Here is a 16366-nt window from a genome sequence, read left to right as displayed (position 1 = left end):
TTCTCATTGAGATCATTATGATTAAATTGGCCTAGATGTACGTACCCTGACATAACCAGTTTCTGAAAGAGACTGCCCTTTCTTTCCTAACACCCACGTACTTGTTTTCGGCAGGAGGATAAATTTTTAAAAAGTCATGCACAGGTAAAACTTTCTTCTTTCAACACCAACCAATGTCCCTTGAGCCTGACAAGAGACCTGTCTCTCAAGGCCTTTTAATGTCACTTGTCACTTAACAAAATTCTGTTTTACCAAAGTGGCTGTCTGTCATGTTCAATTTTTCTAAACTCCTTTATTAATAATCAGTTTGTGTCCCAAGAGACAACTCCCCATGCAGGCACAAATATGCTAATAGGTTCTGCAGTCATAGCCCCGGGGAATCATTTAAGGAATAAAAAGCTATCAGATTGTTTCAGACTATTGAAATTAGATTGCCCTTCTGTGTAAGGTTGGAAAAATGGATTTGAGGAAGTTAGAGGTGCTTCTGAGCTTGATGCATGATTTGCAGAAGAAAAAAACCTTCCCAGCTTCAAGACTCATAATAAGTAATTCCCTAATAGGCAAAAAAAAAACCTTGTAGTTTAAGAACGTACTTCTAGCCAAGAGATATTTCTGTCAAACTTTAAAAAGCAGGGGAAATGGGCAGCTATAGTGAATGCACCAGGGGAACAGGAGACCTGACCTCCTCTCTGAGATACTGTACTGCCCTACAGATTTGTAAAAATGCAAACACAATTTGTGTTGGTCTTTCACAGTCCAATCCACTTCCTGTGTAGCTTAGAAGAATTTGGTAATATTATTTAATTATTATTGCATTTATATCCCACCTTTCCTCCAAGTTGCTCAAGGTGGTGCACACAGTCCCTCTTTCCATTTTATCCTTTCCATTTTATCCTTATACCAACCCTGTGAGATAGGTCAGGCTGAGAGACTGCGAATGGACCAAGGTCACCCAGTGGGCTTCATGGCTGGGTACACCTCACCTATCTTACCATTTTCAGATTTAGTTTGCGTTCATATTTTACTTTTATTAATGCATTAATAAATGTGTTAATTTCTTACATTTGTTATAGCTTCTGGCCAAACAAATAACATTTGCTGCCTACATACATGTCTCACCTCTAACACCTCTGGATCATTATGTGGGCATATAACATGTGCAGTCAATATCTGTATGCTTGTGTGGTTCACTCCAGGCTTGCAAATGGGGTGTCAAGTCACACTGTTCAGACCTATAAACAGTGGGATTTTATGTATAACAACTATGCACATAGTTGTTGACCATTTTTCTCTCTATATAAAAACAAATCAAGAGAAGAGGTGTGTGTCATTCCATCAGGGAAAACCCCTAGTTCCAGGTTGCCCGAGTCAAAAGACCTTCATAGATTTTCTCAAGTGACAGCAGGCTTATCAGATGGCGATGGGTGGTGGACAGGCATCAATGCTGATCCTGGACCACTAGGTCACTTTGGCTGGACTCAGTGGAACTGGTTATATGCTATAATCACTATGTGTTCACTGGCATTGTGGTGAAATTCAAATGGTGCAGGCACCTGAGTGTTGAGCCATATGGACACTGCAGTCCAAGGTCAGCACTACTGCCAGGCCAGGCTAGGCCATCCCCACTAGTCATGTGGCCCAGCATGGCATTGACACAAGTGCTAGGCCTGCGAGGCCAGAGTCAACATCAACATTTTAATTTCAACACAATGCAGTGCATGAGTTGTGGGAATTGCATTGTGAAAAAATTTAAACTGTGCAGGTGCCAGCAAATCCAATTGCACAGGCTCTGTATTCTTGGGGGTTAATTAAAGGGGCTGCAGAGAGCTAGGCATCCGCAGTGATGGGCTGTTCTGCAGCCCAGACACTTGCCCGAGAATGCCATTTGCTGCTGCTGGTTCTGATTCCCATGGACAATTTACCATAGATCATACATGAGAAAAGCCATAAGTGGTCATAAGTGATACTGCTTATTAAAAGAAAATTCAGGCCAGTCATAACTGGGGGCCAAGCAGGAATATGGTGGGCCTCTCTCCCTGGGAGACAGTCTGTGTTGCCTATCCACACTGCCAAGGTGAGGAGTTTCTTCTAATGTGGCGTGCCCAGGATAAGGGTAATTATCAGTTAGCTGGGACAATTGGCTGGCTAGGAACTAACACAATTTTTAACTGGTAGGTTTATTGATAGTTGAGGATCTGAAAACAAAGAGTACAAGTAGAAGGGAAACATGGGGAAGGGCTATAGCCTAGTGGTAGTACAGCTGCATGCAGATGGTTCTAGGTTCAATCCCTGGCATCTCCAGGTAGGACTGGGAGAGACCCCTGCCTGAAATCCTAGAGAGCTGCTGCTAGTCAATGCAGACAATACTGAGCTAGAAGGCAACTTCCTATGTAGAGTACATTGCCAGCACTCTAGTGCATCCTGATGATGAAAGAAAGCTGGGATCCCACAATAAATAAGCGCTATCATCTAAAAAAAGAAAATGCTATTGAAGTTGTAACAATTCAGAGGAACATTAGCTCCAAACAAGCCCCAGTGCATGTCTCTAGAGCTCCTCCACATAAGGATGCAGCCTGAGCCAATCAGAATCCCCTGCTTATGGAGGAGTGTGATGTTCCTGCTTATATTGTAAATATGGTAAGTGCTGGTTATATAGAAGACATATGGTAAGTGGAGTGAAAGAGGAGGGGGGAAGTACATGAGCAGTAGAATGCTGGATGATTGGCTGAGCGTTTGAATGGCTGAGAGTATAAATGGAAGGATGACAGTTGAATCTAGGAGGGGGTGTTTCAGAGGTTGAGAGAGAGGTTGGAGGTTTTGAGGTTTGGTGGTGTGGAGAGTGAGTCAGAGTTCTGAGGCAATTAGTAAAAAATCAAATACCTAACAGAATATAGATGAAACCATACGCTTGTGAAACATTCCTTCAGTAATCTTGTTATTTCTGATATTAAATAAATACTTATTTGGTTTACCAAAGGCCTGATCCTTGGCTGGGGGAATATACAGACCAGAAGGGAGGGCAAGGTAATTACCAAGGCTGAACAGAAACTGTATCTAATGGTGGGAGCGGTGAAAGAAGAGATTGTAACAAGTCAAGTATCCAGCACAACCCAGAGTTGTATGCTTTAAATATAAAGATACAAGGGGGTTGGGAACAGCATAGGCACACAGTCACAAAGTAACAAGCTATTGAGAGACTTAGGCAAAGTCTCTGGGAGTTTGGGTTACAGAAAGTGACTGGTGGTGCTGCCTAGCAGTGGGATCTAGGGAGATCTGTGCTAGAGCTGAAAAGGGTAAGAATAAACCTGACGTTCCTGTCTGCTGGTAGCCCCAAGTGAGAGCTTCACAGGTGGTGCTGGGGAAGGACGTCACAAGGAGCTCTATGCGCATTGATCAGAACACATGTAGGGACCCATCTCATGGTTACCCAATACACAACCAATAAGCAATGGGCGCCTTATCACTGTGTGCTCCATGCAATATAACCCTTCAACCTCTAATACCACCATGCACATTCTATCAAAACATGAGGGGGTACAAGAGAACCCCCCCCAATGTCAGAAGAAACAGAAACATGGGATTTTGCGACATCATGATACGAAATAAATTTTATTACACATAGTGGCGATTGAGGAGAAAGTAGGGTTGTTGGAGAATTCCAATTGAAATGGGAGCAAAATTGCCAATGTTTGCTTATTAATCTTATGTCCAGAACAGAAATCAGTCCAGCAAATATGATTGGTATTCACTATTTTTTTTCAGTCTGCAAACAATACATAATTAATTTTGTCCCTGCCCCTGCTTATTTGCATTGCATTTCCTTTGCACTGAAACAAACGATGTGGAATAATGTCATTACATTAATTACGTTATTAATTAAATAAAATTCTGCCACAGCAGACAGCAAGATGAATAATATAGTTTTTGTCAGAAGCTGAACTGCAGCAGAATGAAAACACTGCTGCATGTGACAAACAGAGGTCAGAATGGATATCAATGCCTTCTGACATCCCTATGAGGAAGCTAAACTTGTGGTAACTATCTTTAGCAGCTGCTGTGCACTTAGGATAAAGTTTTCTTTGGCCTATACACTGGAGACACAGTGCAGTTCACACTAGAACCTGCAAAGGTGGCCACATTCGAAAGTGGTTATAGGGAGTCCCCCCCCCTTCCTGGTTGCCGAAGCCATGGAGAATGTACAGGTTTCACTGTGTAATTCAGTTTCACACTTCAACTGTACTGCTGCAGTGGCTGGTTTCACTTATTTATATATTAACAGCTCAATGTTTGTGACAGGCACTTTATTCACTTTATTATTTCTTGCTAGTAATACATTTTTTGATCTCAGAATTCCGTGCTTAAGCCAAGCTACACCACCCAAAACTGGTTTGTAAATTGTAGTCCAAACGAACGACTGTGTTGGACTGAGGGGACAGAATTTGAAAAATAGAGATTTCTGAGGCCTTAAGGATGCATTATGCCAGCTTGCACAGTTTGTGATTAGCCAACCTGAACACAGGCCTATTCTCCCAGAGACCTAGTTCACTTGCTGGACTCTCAAACAAGTAAATATTTTTAACTGGCAATCATGATTTATTGGTTTATTGATCAATTCATTAATTGACTGAATGGTAGTGCAATTCTGTACACATCTACTCAGAAGTAAACCCCAATGAGCTTAATAATACTTGCAGGTGTATAAGAACATAAGAGCCCTGCTGGATCAGGCCAATGGCCCATCTAGTCCAGCGTCCTCTTCTTATAGTGGCTCTCAGATGCCTATGAGAAGTCCCCAATCAGAGTGTATAGGATGAAGTTTAAAATGTGTATATTACCAGACCCTCAATAATATTGGTTCATATTTTAATATACTGAAGGGCTAGATAACTTGCCATTTATTCAATAAAAAAAGAACTTTGGGCACAATCTAACCTCCCCTCCAATGGGTAGGGCTTTGCAGAATGGTGGGGCCACTGCTACATCCACAGCGCTGATGTTCATGGCCATGGCAGGAGTGGGGGGACAGGATGCTTGGGTCTGCTCTGTACATGATCACAGTGGCAGTGGATTCCAGGCTGTCTCAGTATAGGGTTACCATCCCTGGATCATAAGAAAAGAGTACACAAGTACACTCTTTAAAAGAATATGATAATCTGGGGGCCGGAGGGAGGGGGTATAATATTTTTATGTGCGTAAAATGTAGTAGGTATTTAATAAAATAAAAAAAATTCTGGAACATAATTTTTATTGACGTAAATATAAAATTTTAATTGAATGACCAGAACCTTCAATTAGTATCATCACAAAAATCAAATTAAATCACAAATTAAAGTAGGTAACCATGTACATTGCAAGTACTTTTGCAATAAACATACATGAAAGAGATCAATAGTTAGAGCTTTAACAAAACCTATTATATAAATATAAATATAAAATTTTAATTGAATAAATATTTTGCCTTACTTCAAACTTTGGCTAACAATTTTTTGTTTCCCATACATTAATTGTGAAATTTGAAGCAATCAAATTCTTTGAAGTTATATTTAACCATCAACAATTTTTTCATGGAGTCAACAGCCAGTCTATTTCTTTCATCAGTCCACTGAGCATTCATCATGCTAAAGACTCTTTCAACATTAGCATTGTGGCTTGGTATTGCAAAAATGAAAGAACATTCACTTTTTTGAAGTAATCTACCCATTTATCCGTCAATATTTTCCTTGAAAATTCCGCATTCATGTCCATGTTTTCCAAAAAATATATTTAAATTAGAAGCTTGGTCGAATAACAAAGCGCCACTGATTTCTACATTTTTCATTTTTAAATACACAAGAGTTGTTTTCAATTTCATCCCAAGTTGGGCTGTCTTTTAATTTCATCCATCTGGAATTTTTAAATTCCTCTAGAGAAGACGTCCAATTTTTGAGATATTCCAAAGCTCTGTCATATATGTTGACAAATTCGCCTTTCATAGTGCCGGATCTTGGTTCATTAGAATTAATTCTTAAAATTTCTTTAACTGAGCAGAAGAAATTATTGAGACTTTCGCGCCAGTAAAATATCTTCCATGGATTCTAAAATGTCGACGATTTCTATTAAATTATTTTTTTCTCTTTCAATCTTTTCAATATTGGAATGAAAAACATTCATGTGGATTTTAATAATCATTTTATAAGACGTCCTCTGTTGAAAATATGGAATAGATATAAACCAAGGTTTTACTCGAAAATACCATTATGTGTCTCAAGTCAAGAAGCATTTTATAGAAGAGAAATGGCTGGAAAAGAGAAATGGTTAACTTGTCAAGAACTTTTAGAAAATGTACATGGAGAATATATAATGAAAGAGAGAGAACAACTGATAAAGGAAGGATATAGTTCTCAATGGTTTGCCTATTTACAATTGTTAGAGAGATATAAAATGGATAAGAAAATGTATGGGTTTGAAATAAGTAAATCTGATTTTGAAATAGGTTTGTGTACAAATGATGAAAATATAATTGCGAAAATGTATAAACTCTTGCTGAAAATGGATATGGAAGAAGAACAAGTAAAAGAGTGTATGGTAAAGTGGGCAAAAAATTTTGGTTATAATATACAAATGGATCAATGGGAAAATATGTGGAAAAAAGGCTTGAGATTTACATTATGCTATAATCTTAAAGAAAATTTCTATAAAATGATGTATCGTTGGTACATGACTCCAGAAAAGTTGTCAAAAATGTATAGTAATGTTTCTAATGTTTGTTGGAAATGTAAACAACAAGAAGGATCATTTTATCATATGTGGTGGTTGTGTAAACAGGCAAAATTATTTTGGGCACAGATAGGTAGGATGATGCAAAAAATTCTAAAGATAAATATACAGTCAAAACCAGAATTTTTTTTATTGGGTTTTATGGATAAACAAATAGAAAAGAAATATGGAAGAAGAATATTATATATGATTACGGCAGCAAGATTATTATATGCACAAAAGTGGAAAATGGAATCAACACCAACAACGGAAGAATGGCTATTGAAATTAATGGACTTAGTAGAGATGGATAAATTGACATGTTTACTTAGAGAAAAATTGACAGATACATTTCTTAAGGAATGGAAACCTCTCTTAGACTTTTTGTTGAAAGATAAAAATGAAATGATGATAATGGGATTTGACGATTAATTAAGATAGACTATGGAGAAAAGTGATTTTGTATGTATTAAGGGACAGGTTTGATATATATTATATATTTATAGCTGATTTGTGACAAGTCGGAAGTCAAAAAATTTTTTTATTTTTTTTATTGTGTTACGTTTTTGATTTTGTTTTGTTTGTTTTATGAAAATTTGAATAAAAAATTATTAAAAAAACATTCATGAGCGAGTGATGAAGAAACCTTGGCTTTCTTGAACATCGGATATTGTTCTTGAAGTTCGTCAGAAAATTTGTTTTTTTGCCGAGACATTGTCTTCTTTGGGGTTCTATCTAATATATATATATATAATTATTATAAATTATCACACAAAATAATAAGAACAAATTACAACGTACCGGTACTGGAACAATTCCTTTATTCCCATTCTTCATGGATACTATGACGGTAACACTTGGGTAACAGTAACAGTTAATTGCAAATCCTTAAAAATAAGAAGAAATTTCAACAAACATTGCAGATTCAATAATTAAGCTTTTTCTTACTTCAGTTTTATTCGAAACTCGAAAGAACTGTCAACTCATCAACTGCGAACTGTGAGCACACGTCAGATTTGGTACAGAGAGGTTATGTGTTGGGTTTCAGCTTTCTAATTCCAGGCACAGATATCACTGGCACCAACAGAGCTCGTTGTCATTACCGACCGTTAGCGATAGAGTACAAGCACAATTTTTTTTTTATAAATAGTAAAATAATAAATTAAGTTAGGTTAGATAATCTGATTTTTTTATTTTGTCATTTCAAAAAGAGTACATTTGGCTCCGATAAGTGAAAAGTAAGAGTACGCTGTTTTACCATCTCAAAAAGAGTACAAGTACTCTTACAACCCTATCTAAGATAGGTAACCCTATCTTAGTGCCACCCTTAGAATACCCTGCTTCCTTTTGCTACTGCCAGTGGGCAGCTCATCATTGGCACTCCGGCCCAACTATGCATTCGGCAAGCAGTATGGAGAGCTCGTTGAAAGCCAGTGGGAGGCTGGTTCTGCCAAGAGAGATGGGCAGAGAGACACCTCCACCTCTTCCAACCTTGCCCCGCAGCCTGGCGTAAGGGGAGTTTGGGTTGTTCTGTTCATTCATTTCCTATTTCAGTAACACATTCAACCTGAATGGCTCAATGATTAAAAGTTGCTTTCCTGTTAATTGACTGGGCTGCCTTCAAGTCGATTCCGACTTATGGTGACCCTACGAATAGGGTTTTATGGAAAGCAGTATTCAGAGGGGGTTTACCATAAGAACATAAGAAGAGCCTGCTGGATCAGGCCAGTGGCCCATCTAGTCCAGCATCCTGTTCTCACAGTGGACAACCAGGTGCCTGGGGGAAGCCCGCAAGCAGGACCTGAGTGCAAGAACACTGTCCCCTCCTGAGGCTTCCGGCAACTGGTTTTCAGAAGCATGCTGCCTCTGACTAGGGTGGCACAGCACAGCCATCATGGCTAGTAGCCATTGATAGCCCTGTCTGTCATGAATTTGTCTAATCTTCTTTTAAAGCCATCCAAGCTGGTGGCCATTACTGCATCTTGTGGGAGCAAATTCCATAGTTTAACTATGCACTGAGTAAAGAAGTACTTCCTTTTGTCTGTCCTGAATCTTCCAACATTCAGCTTCTTTGAATGTCCACAAGTTCTAGTATTATGAGAGAGGGAGAAGAACTTTTCTCTATCCACTTTCTCAATGCCATGCATAATTTTATACACTTCTATCATGTCTCCTCTGACCCACCTTTTCTCTAAACTATTGCCTTCCTCTGAGGCTAGGTAATGCTTAACCTACCAATTAAATATATTAAAGCATGCAACTATTTTGAAGGGATGGGGCAGAAAATGTAAAATATGCCTTCATTGAATGTTAAGTCATGGGGGGGGGGAAGGTTTGTGTGCTCATTCAAAACTTCATTCTACATTTCAAGCAAAAACCTGTTCTGACTCATCTTCTCATTAATATGCATCTACCTCCATTACTTTCAAAATACATATTTATTTGCAAGTTTAAAATGTTTGTTTTCTTTCAAAATACATATTTAGATGCTTATTTCTCTCAAAATATTGTTGAAATCTATATTTGTGTATGTTCTGCTTGCTGAAAATGTGTCACAACACTCAGAGATGTGAGAAATCTGTTTGATAGCTAAGATCCAATCTTCACCTTTAATCCTAGAACTGTTGATCAGTACATTCTGTAGAGGCATTGACAACGATCAGATTCCTGAAGAAGTTCTGCCTCAGGTTAATCCCTGCATTAGTTTTTTTTGGGGGGGGGCAGGCCCAGCTCCAGTAGTGGCCCAGGTGTTGCACTGGCCGAGGGCCTAGGAGTGCAGAGGGCCCCTCACTGCCCCCTGTGGAATGGGATCCGCTGCTTGTTGCTGACACTATCTATTCCAAAAGACAGGAAGTGTTTTTATCCAATTCAGGAGGGTGGAGGGAAAATTGAGGGGTTAATATCATAGAGATGAAAAGATGACCCCAGAGGGTCTCCTCAACTTGGCCACGTTCTCACTCAGTGCTGGTGTTGAGGAGAATGTCTAGGTTAGTTGCCTCCTAATCTCTGTGGTATTAACCCCTTAAATGCCCTCCAGCAGAAGAGCGAAAGGAAAGATCCGTAGCAGTCAGGCTGGATCATGAAGGAGCAAAGGAGGAAGAGGAAGCTTCTTTGCAGGGTATGCTCCACTGCAGGGTATGCTCCACTGCAGGGTAAGCCGCAGGGACTCCAGCAGCAAAGGGGGCTCCAGAGCCATGGCAGGAATGCCACCAAAGCACTTACAGGTAGAGGCTTGGCATTCCTTCTCTCTCCTCTGTCTGATTCGTCTTGTCACCCCAGTCTCTCCATTCAGGTTTTGTTTTACTTCAAAGGGGTGAGGCCAAGAGAGAGTGTTACGCAGAAAGGCTCTTTACATCTGGAGGAAGCTCCAAATAATCACACCAAATGGGAAACCAGAGATATATAAAACCACACCTTTATTGATTAATTACCTACATCTTTTGCAAAAGAGAGACAAAGCATTTGACTAACGCCAGAATCCTAGTCTGAAAGCATAGCTACACAGATTACATTGATATATGGCTTCCAAGTCCTCCACATACACAGCCTCTCCCATCTTGTTAGCAACACTTTCTCAGTGAACTTCATTGTCTTTGCATTTAGAGCGTTCTAATCTTGAGCGCTCCCTGTGCTGTTCCTACCTCCCCCAGGCACAGCATATTCTTCGCTCAGTCCCTATCTTCTTGGAAGGTGTCCCGTTACATTGGTAAGCTAGCATTTTGAGCATCAAACAGCAACTAAGCATTTTGGCCTTCTCAGGCACTTTTAGTATCCACAGAGGAATTTTGCTTTTCTGCTTCTAAGTTAATTCAGGTTAATCCATTTTCTGCTGTGTCATATTAACACTACACACTATAGTTTCCAAACTATATATCTCATTTCATATCAGTCCCCCCTCAAAAAGCATGGGGGGGGTTGAAACTTGATTGCTTCTTGTTTCAACTCCCTAAATGCTTTTTCCATTAACTTAGTCAATTTTCAATCCTTTTAGCCCCTCCTTTGTCAGGGACTCATACAAAACAGTTGCTTTTACTCCAAACTCAGGGATCCATTGTCTGCAGAACCCCACTAGTCCCAAAAAGCTCTCAGTTCTTCTGGAGTTCTGGGGCTTGGCATATTACATATTGCTTCCCTTCTTTCAAGGCCCAAGGCCCTTTTGCCTTTCTTGATTTGGTATCCCAGACACGTAACTTCTTCCTGGCACCACTGCACCTTGTCCTTAGACACTTTATATCCCTTTTTAGCCAATTCATTCAGAAGAGACTTGGTAGCTTCTAGGCAAGCCCCCCTGTTTTTCCCACAGGCCAGAATATTATCCATGCTTCAGGAACTATTGGATAAGGGGTTGGAGACCTTCTTGAACCTTGCACCTGAGGCAGGCTTATGTTGCATCACCCCCCTCAGGGCCTTTTGATATGAAAAGCTACAACATTTAGGAATAGTGACTCTCATCAGGTTTCCTTCAAAGGAAATGAATGCTTGCAGTTTTGTTAAAATGCCCCTGCCCAGTAAGGCAACAGGACAATTTTGGGGATACCAAAAATTCATGCTGTATATGTTCATCTCCAATTTTGACCAACTGAGGCCATGTGAAGTGAAGATTTTGCTTTATCCCATCAATGCCTTCCACCTTAACGTGGGAGCTTATTTGGTCAGGCTGTGCCCCTGGCAAAATCTTCTAAAATCTTCTTCATGCCCCATTCAAGCTGGTGAATTTCCCTGTATGCTTATGCTGCAATACCACTGCTGTTCTTTGACATGGACGGCCTACAATTTTTACCTTTACCAGTCCTTCTGGTATTTGAGTTACATCATACCAAAAAGGATCTGGGCAGTCCAATATCTTTGGGATTGTACGTCCCCAATCCACAAGCTTATGATACACGTGTGTATATATCTGCATATGTGCTTCTAATTGACACTAAAAAAAACTAAGACTCTTTCTAATGAACAATGGGATTCACTGTGGGTGGAGGTGTATACACCAAGGAATAAAATAACATTTATGCAACAGCATTTAGCTCTGCCCTTGTTTTCCTTTGCACAAAACCTCTGGAACACATCACCAGCCATACCATCAGGTGGGTGTGTGTGAGAGATGGGGTGGGAGTTATAGCTCTTGGCCTTGCACCTCCTAGAGTCCACTTGAACTAACATGGGGTTAGCCAAGCCAAATCACTCCCCCCTCTTTGAAATGTAGACGTATACGTCCTTTCACAGTTCTACCCCCAGGCCCTGATGCTGACTTCCAATTGGTATCTCTGTGCTATATGTGATGAAAACACATTCACGGGCCAATTAGACAAAGATCCGAATTTTCTGGAAAACCAAAACCACCACAATGGGGTGGTTTATAAGGTTGAAACTTCCTTGGCGTCCACATCCCAGCCAAACAGAGAAAGAGCTTATCTATGATCTGAGTGACTGCATGTTGATCATGTGTTATCTGACGTGTATCTTGTACTCCTGAATCATTGCACTATTCCTAACCATTGTTATGACAGAATGGGAAAGTAAACAAATGGGCCCAAAACTCTACACTGGTGAACTCCACATCTGAAGTAGCCAAATTCTGTAAATCCCCTGTTACAAAATCACTCAGAGGAATTTGAAAAGCTAAAACAGCCATAACATATAAATTATGAAAGGAAAAATAGCAATGATCAACACGTCCTTAAAGGACAATTCATAAAACATTACATTCAATATTACAATGGAAATAAAGCAAGTGTCATGATCTTGAATCATACTGCAGGGTGGCTTGTACAGAGTTCATCCTCTGGAAACCCAGCTGATCATGTTCAGTGTAAGCTGTAACTGAACTGTCCTGGAATGATGAAAAAAATAATCATTCCCTCCTGCCCCCGAGTGACTGTAACAAAGTTTGCAAACTTGCACAACACGGGACATCTCGTCAGAAGAAACCAGGTTGATGGCCTAAATAAACTTGCCAGTTTCCATGGCTGTGGAAGAATTAAGCAGGCCTCTATGCTGTTAGCACATGCTGGAGAATAGCACATCCGTTGCATAGCTATGTAAAGGCCCAAAGCGTTGGTACCAGCTTCTTATGAGGCTCCAATCAAAATGCCTGCAATAAATCTCCTGTGTCTCACACAAAAGGAAAACGTTCCTTTGGGAGAAAATGCTTCAGCGCAGGAAAGAAAATATAAAAATAAAACACACCCATGGCCTGATGAGACTTCTGCTCAAAAGTGGACAAAAACCAAAATATTGTGTTGCAACAGACAGACAGACACACAACATGACTACACATTCTAAAGGCCTTCAAGTTTCTCTAGCCTCTGATACAGAGGTTGCTCATGAAAGTAGCCACGAAAAGCAGCCTTTAGGAAGAAAAGGGGGGTTACTTTACAGCTTCTGCACAGACTGAAGAAAACAGCTTTAAGAAACTTTCTTAAGTTACCAAAATATACTTATACTTTAAACCAGACAATAAAAAAACTTCTTAATTTCTTAACACTATATAAAATCAAAACAAACATTATAGCATATGCTTCTGCTCCATCCTATAATAAAAAAGCAAATGAAATAAAAAGGATTAGACTTCTTAATCATATACAAATGCATATAGAAGATATAACAAAAATATATCGCGCCACAAGGAACTGCTTTGTTCTCTTGGCTGCTTGCCCACCAAGTGGGGAAAGAAAGGAGGGGTTGTAGACATACACATACATAGAGAATGAGTTTCAGTGTGAGAACTAAATCCCGTACTGGATCAGAGGAAAAAAAGACTCTAACATTATTCTCTTTTTCTTCTGCCTGAGCCAACTTACTCGACTCCTGACTTTTCTTGCGTTCTTCCTCTAACAAATCTGACAAATTCTGACATGCATTATAAAGTCCCCAAACAGCTGCAGCACTTTTCTTTGATTTGGAAGGCCTGCACTTTTTGCAATATCCCGCATAGGCCTCAGTCATGGTTTTCATAGGGTCATCCGTCTTAAAACAATCATCATCATCCCACACACACCTTCCTTTCTTAATCAACCATTTCTCTATTTTCAATAGGCACTCTACTGATCTCATAAAGCATTTTATTCTTTTGCCATAGCTTAGAAATCTCCAACACCAAAAGCCAAATACAAAGAATGAAGCAGTGCACACACAAACAACCAAACCTTGTTTCAAAATAAATTCAGGGATGAGCCACCTTCAAATGCCACATTCCCAAACCAAGTCACTCATGAGTAAAGCTGTTGTCACCAGCTTTTTCTCCCAGATTGACTCTCAAAAGAGAAAAACCAGAGGGGGGGTATCTCAAGGGACAGGAACTAGTTAAAAGTCTCTGCCAGCCAGAGCACTGAACATTCCCAGTGCAAATCCTGTTTCCACCTTTTCCAAGTACCTAGCCCCACCGGCTCAAAATACTTACAAGGCGTCGTTTCCCCAGGACTCTTCGAAGGGGAGGGAGACACAAGTGTTATCAAGGGCTTTCAAAATGGATGGGACCCAGTTTAGGGAACCCCCATAGTAACTTAATGAGTTAATCTTCTCTCCAGTCTCAACGTTGGCTAATTGCTGTGTCACAATCACAACCATCATTTGCCAAAGCTTTGTTGCCAAGGACAGAAGGGGAGGGGGATAACAATGTGCCAGGGAATTTTTATACCTTAACCTCTGGATTTACCACAGCATTTTAAAGAACATTTCCCCATTCACTTTAAAACAAGAGACATCAAAACATAGTAAGAAAGGAAATTACACTCATTCCAGTTACATTCAGAACTTGGCTACATGTGCTCTTGGGAACCTGAGTGTGTGCATTTGCCACCCTCATGTCCCATGAAACACACCTTCTTGAGAGGAGGGGATCCCCTGCTAAAGACAAAACAAACGCTTTGCCCTGGAATGTGCTCAAATGGTGCATATATTCAACCCAAGAAATGCAGATCCGAAACAAAATAAAGCAAAGCCTGACTTTATTGAGAGAAAGAGCAAGAAAGCACCACAAAATTACTTGGGTGCGTGACAGCATCTATCATTAACATCCTGACTCATTCATAACTTTAAAGTTAAGAGACCAAAGGACCTTATTACTATAAGAGGTGAAAGGCAAATGAGATTACCTATCCTATGCCCGGACTGGGCAGTTGAATACAGCCGAAGCTATGTGGAAGAGCTCTGATCCAAAACCAGGAAGAAATCTCTTGGTCTCAAGGTTTTACACATGTGTGTGGGAGCTCTGATGTTCCTCAACCTCCCTTCCTCTACCTGTCTTCAAGCCTCGGTTTTAAAATACTTTTTCCTCTCTCCTTCTCCTGCCAAGGAGGGCATGAAAGTCTGGCAAAAATCTCTTGTTCCTTTTCCTCTCTTCAAGCCTTGCTTTAAACAAACAAAGCAAATCTCTTCATACCAACTTAAAAGATTTCTAAACGCAAATTAAATTCTTTGAATCCTGTGCCAAACAAGGGCATCAAACAAATAGTGGCATGGACAGCCGATCCACGCCGCAAGGAAAAACAACAACAACAACATATTTTAGGAAGTGACAATACAGGGAGGAAACTTTCCCTTCTACCATTCCCACAGACATTCAGGGAAACCTTCACACGTTCACACATTCACACATATAACCAATTCACGCCTGAGTACTTAATTCACAAACATCCATTTAGTCATAAATGCATTTTTAAAATCTTTAAAATTTCTCAAAAAAACATGCTAACGGATTCTGCAGCTGTTCTTCTTGAGATGGCCCTGCTCCCATTTCACTTGGGTTTTTTCAACTGCCTGTTATAGGTCAGTTCCCCTGGGCTTTTCAGCAGGCCCTCATCTCTCAAGTCCTGTGAAGTCACCCTACTCCCGATCCCACAAACAAATCTTTTACCGGGCTTTTCAGTAGGCCTCTCACTCTCACGACCACACACAGTCATCTACAGCTTCTCGTTACTCCCTAAGGTGTTGGCTCTCTGGTTTCACTTATTTGAGCTCTGATATATACCATTGTGTCCTCTGCTCTTCGCTCTCTTAGCCCCAAGGCAGGTTCAAACAACCTGGAGCTCCCCTTGGCCTGCTAGAGGCGACACGGGGAACCAACAGGTTTAACCAGACGCTCCTGGCTGGCTGCGCCAAAATTGTTACGCAAAAAGGCTCTTTACATCTGGAGGAAGCTCCAAATAATCACACCAGATGGGAAACCAGAGATATATAAAACCACACCTTTATTGATTAATTACCTACATCTTTTGCAAAAGAGAGATAAAGCATTCGACTAACACCAGAATCCTAGTCTGAAAGCATAGCTACACAGATTACATTGATATATGGCTTCCAAGTCCTCCACATACACAGCCCCTCCCATCTTGTTAGCAACACTTTCTCAGTGAACTTCATTGTCTTTACATTTAGAGCGTTCTAATCTTGAGCGCTCCCTGTGCTGTTCCTACCTCCCCCAGGCACAGCATATTCTTCGCTCAGTCCCTATCTTCTTGGAAGGTGTCCCATTACATTGGTAAGCTAGCATTTTGAGCATCAAACAGCAACTAAGCATTTTGGCCTTCTCAGGCACTTTTAGTATCCACAGAGGAATTTTGCTTTTCTGCTTCTAAGTTAATTCAGGTTAATCCATTTTCTGCTGTGTCATATTAACACTACACACTATAGTTTC

This window comes from Rhineura floridana, chromosome 6 (assembly GCF_030035675.1).
Source record: "Rhineura floridana isolate rRhiFlo1 chromosome 6, rRhiFlo1.hap2, whole genome shotgun sequence".
NCBI classification, from domain to species: Eukaryota; Metazoa; Chordata; class Lepidosauria; order Squamata; family Rhineuridae; genus Rhineura; species Rhineura floridana.
The sequence above is the reverse complement of the archived record's forward strand: the minus strand, read 5'-3'. Positions refer to the sequence as shown.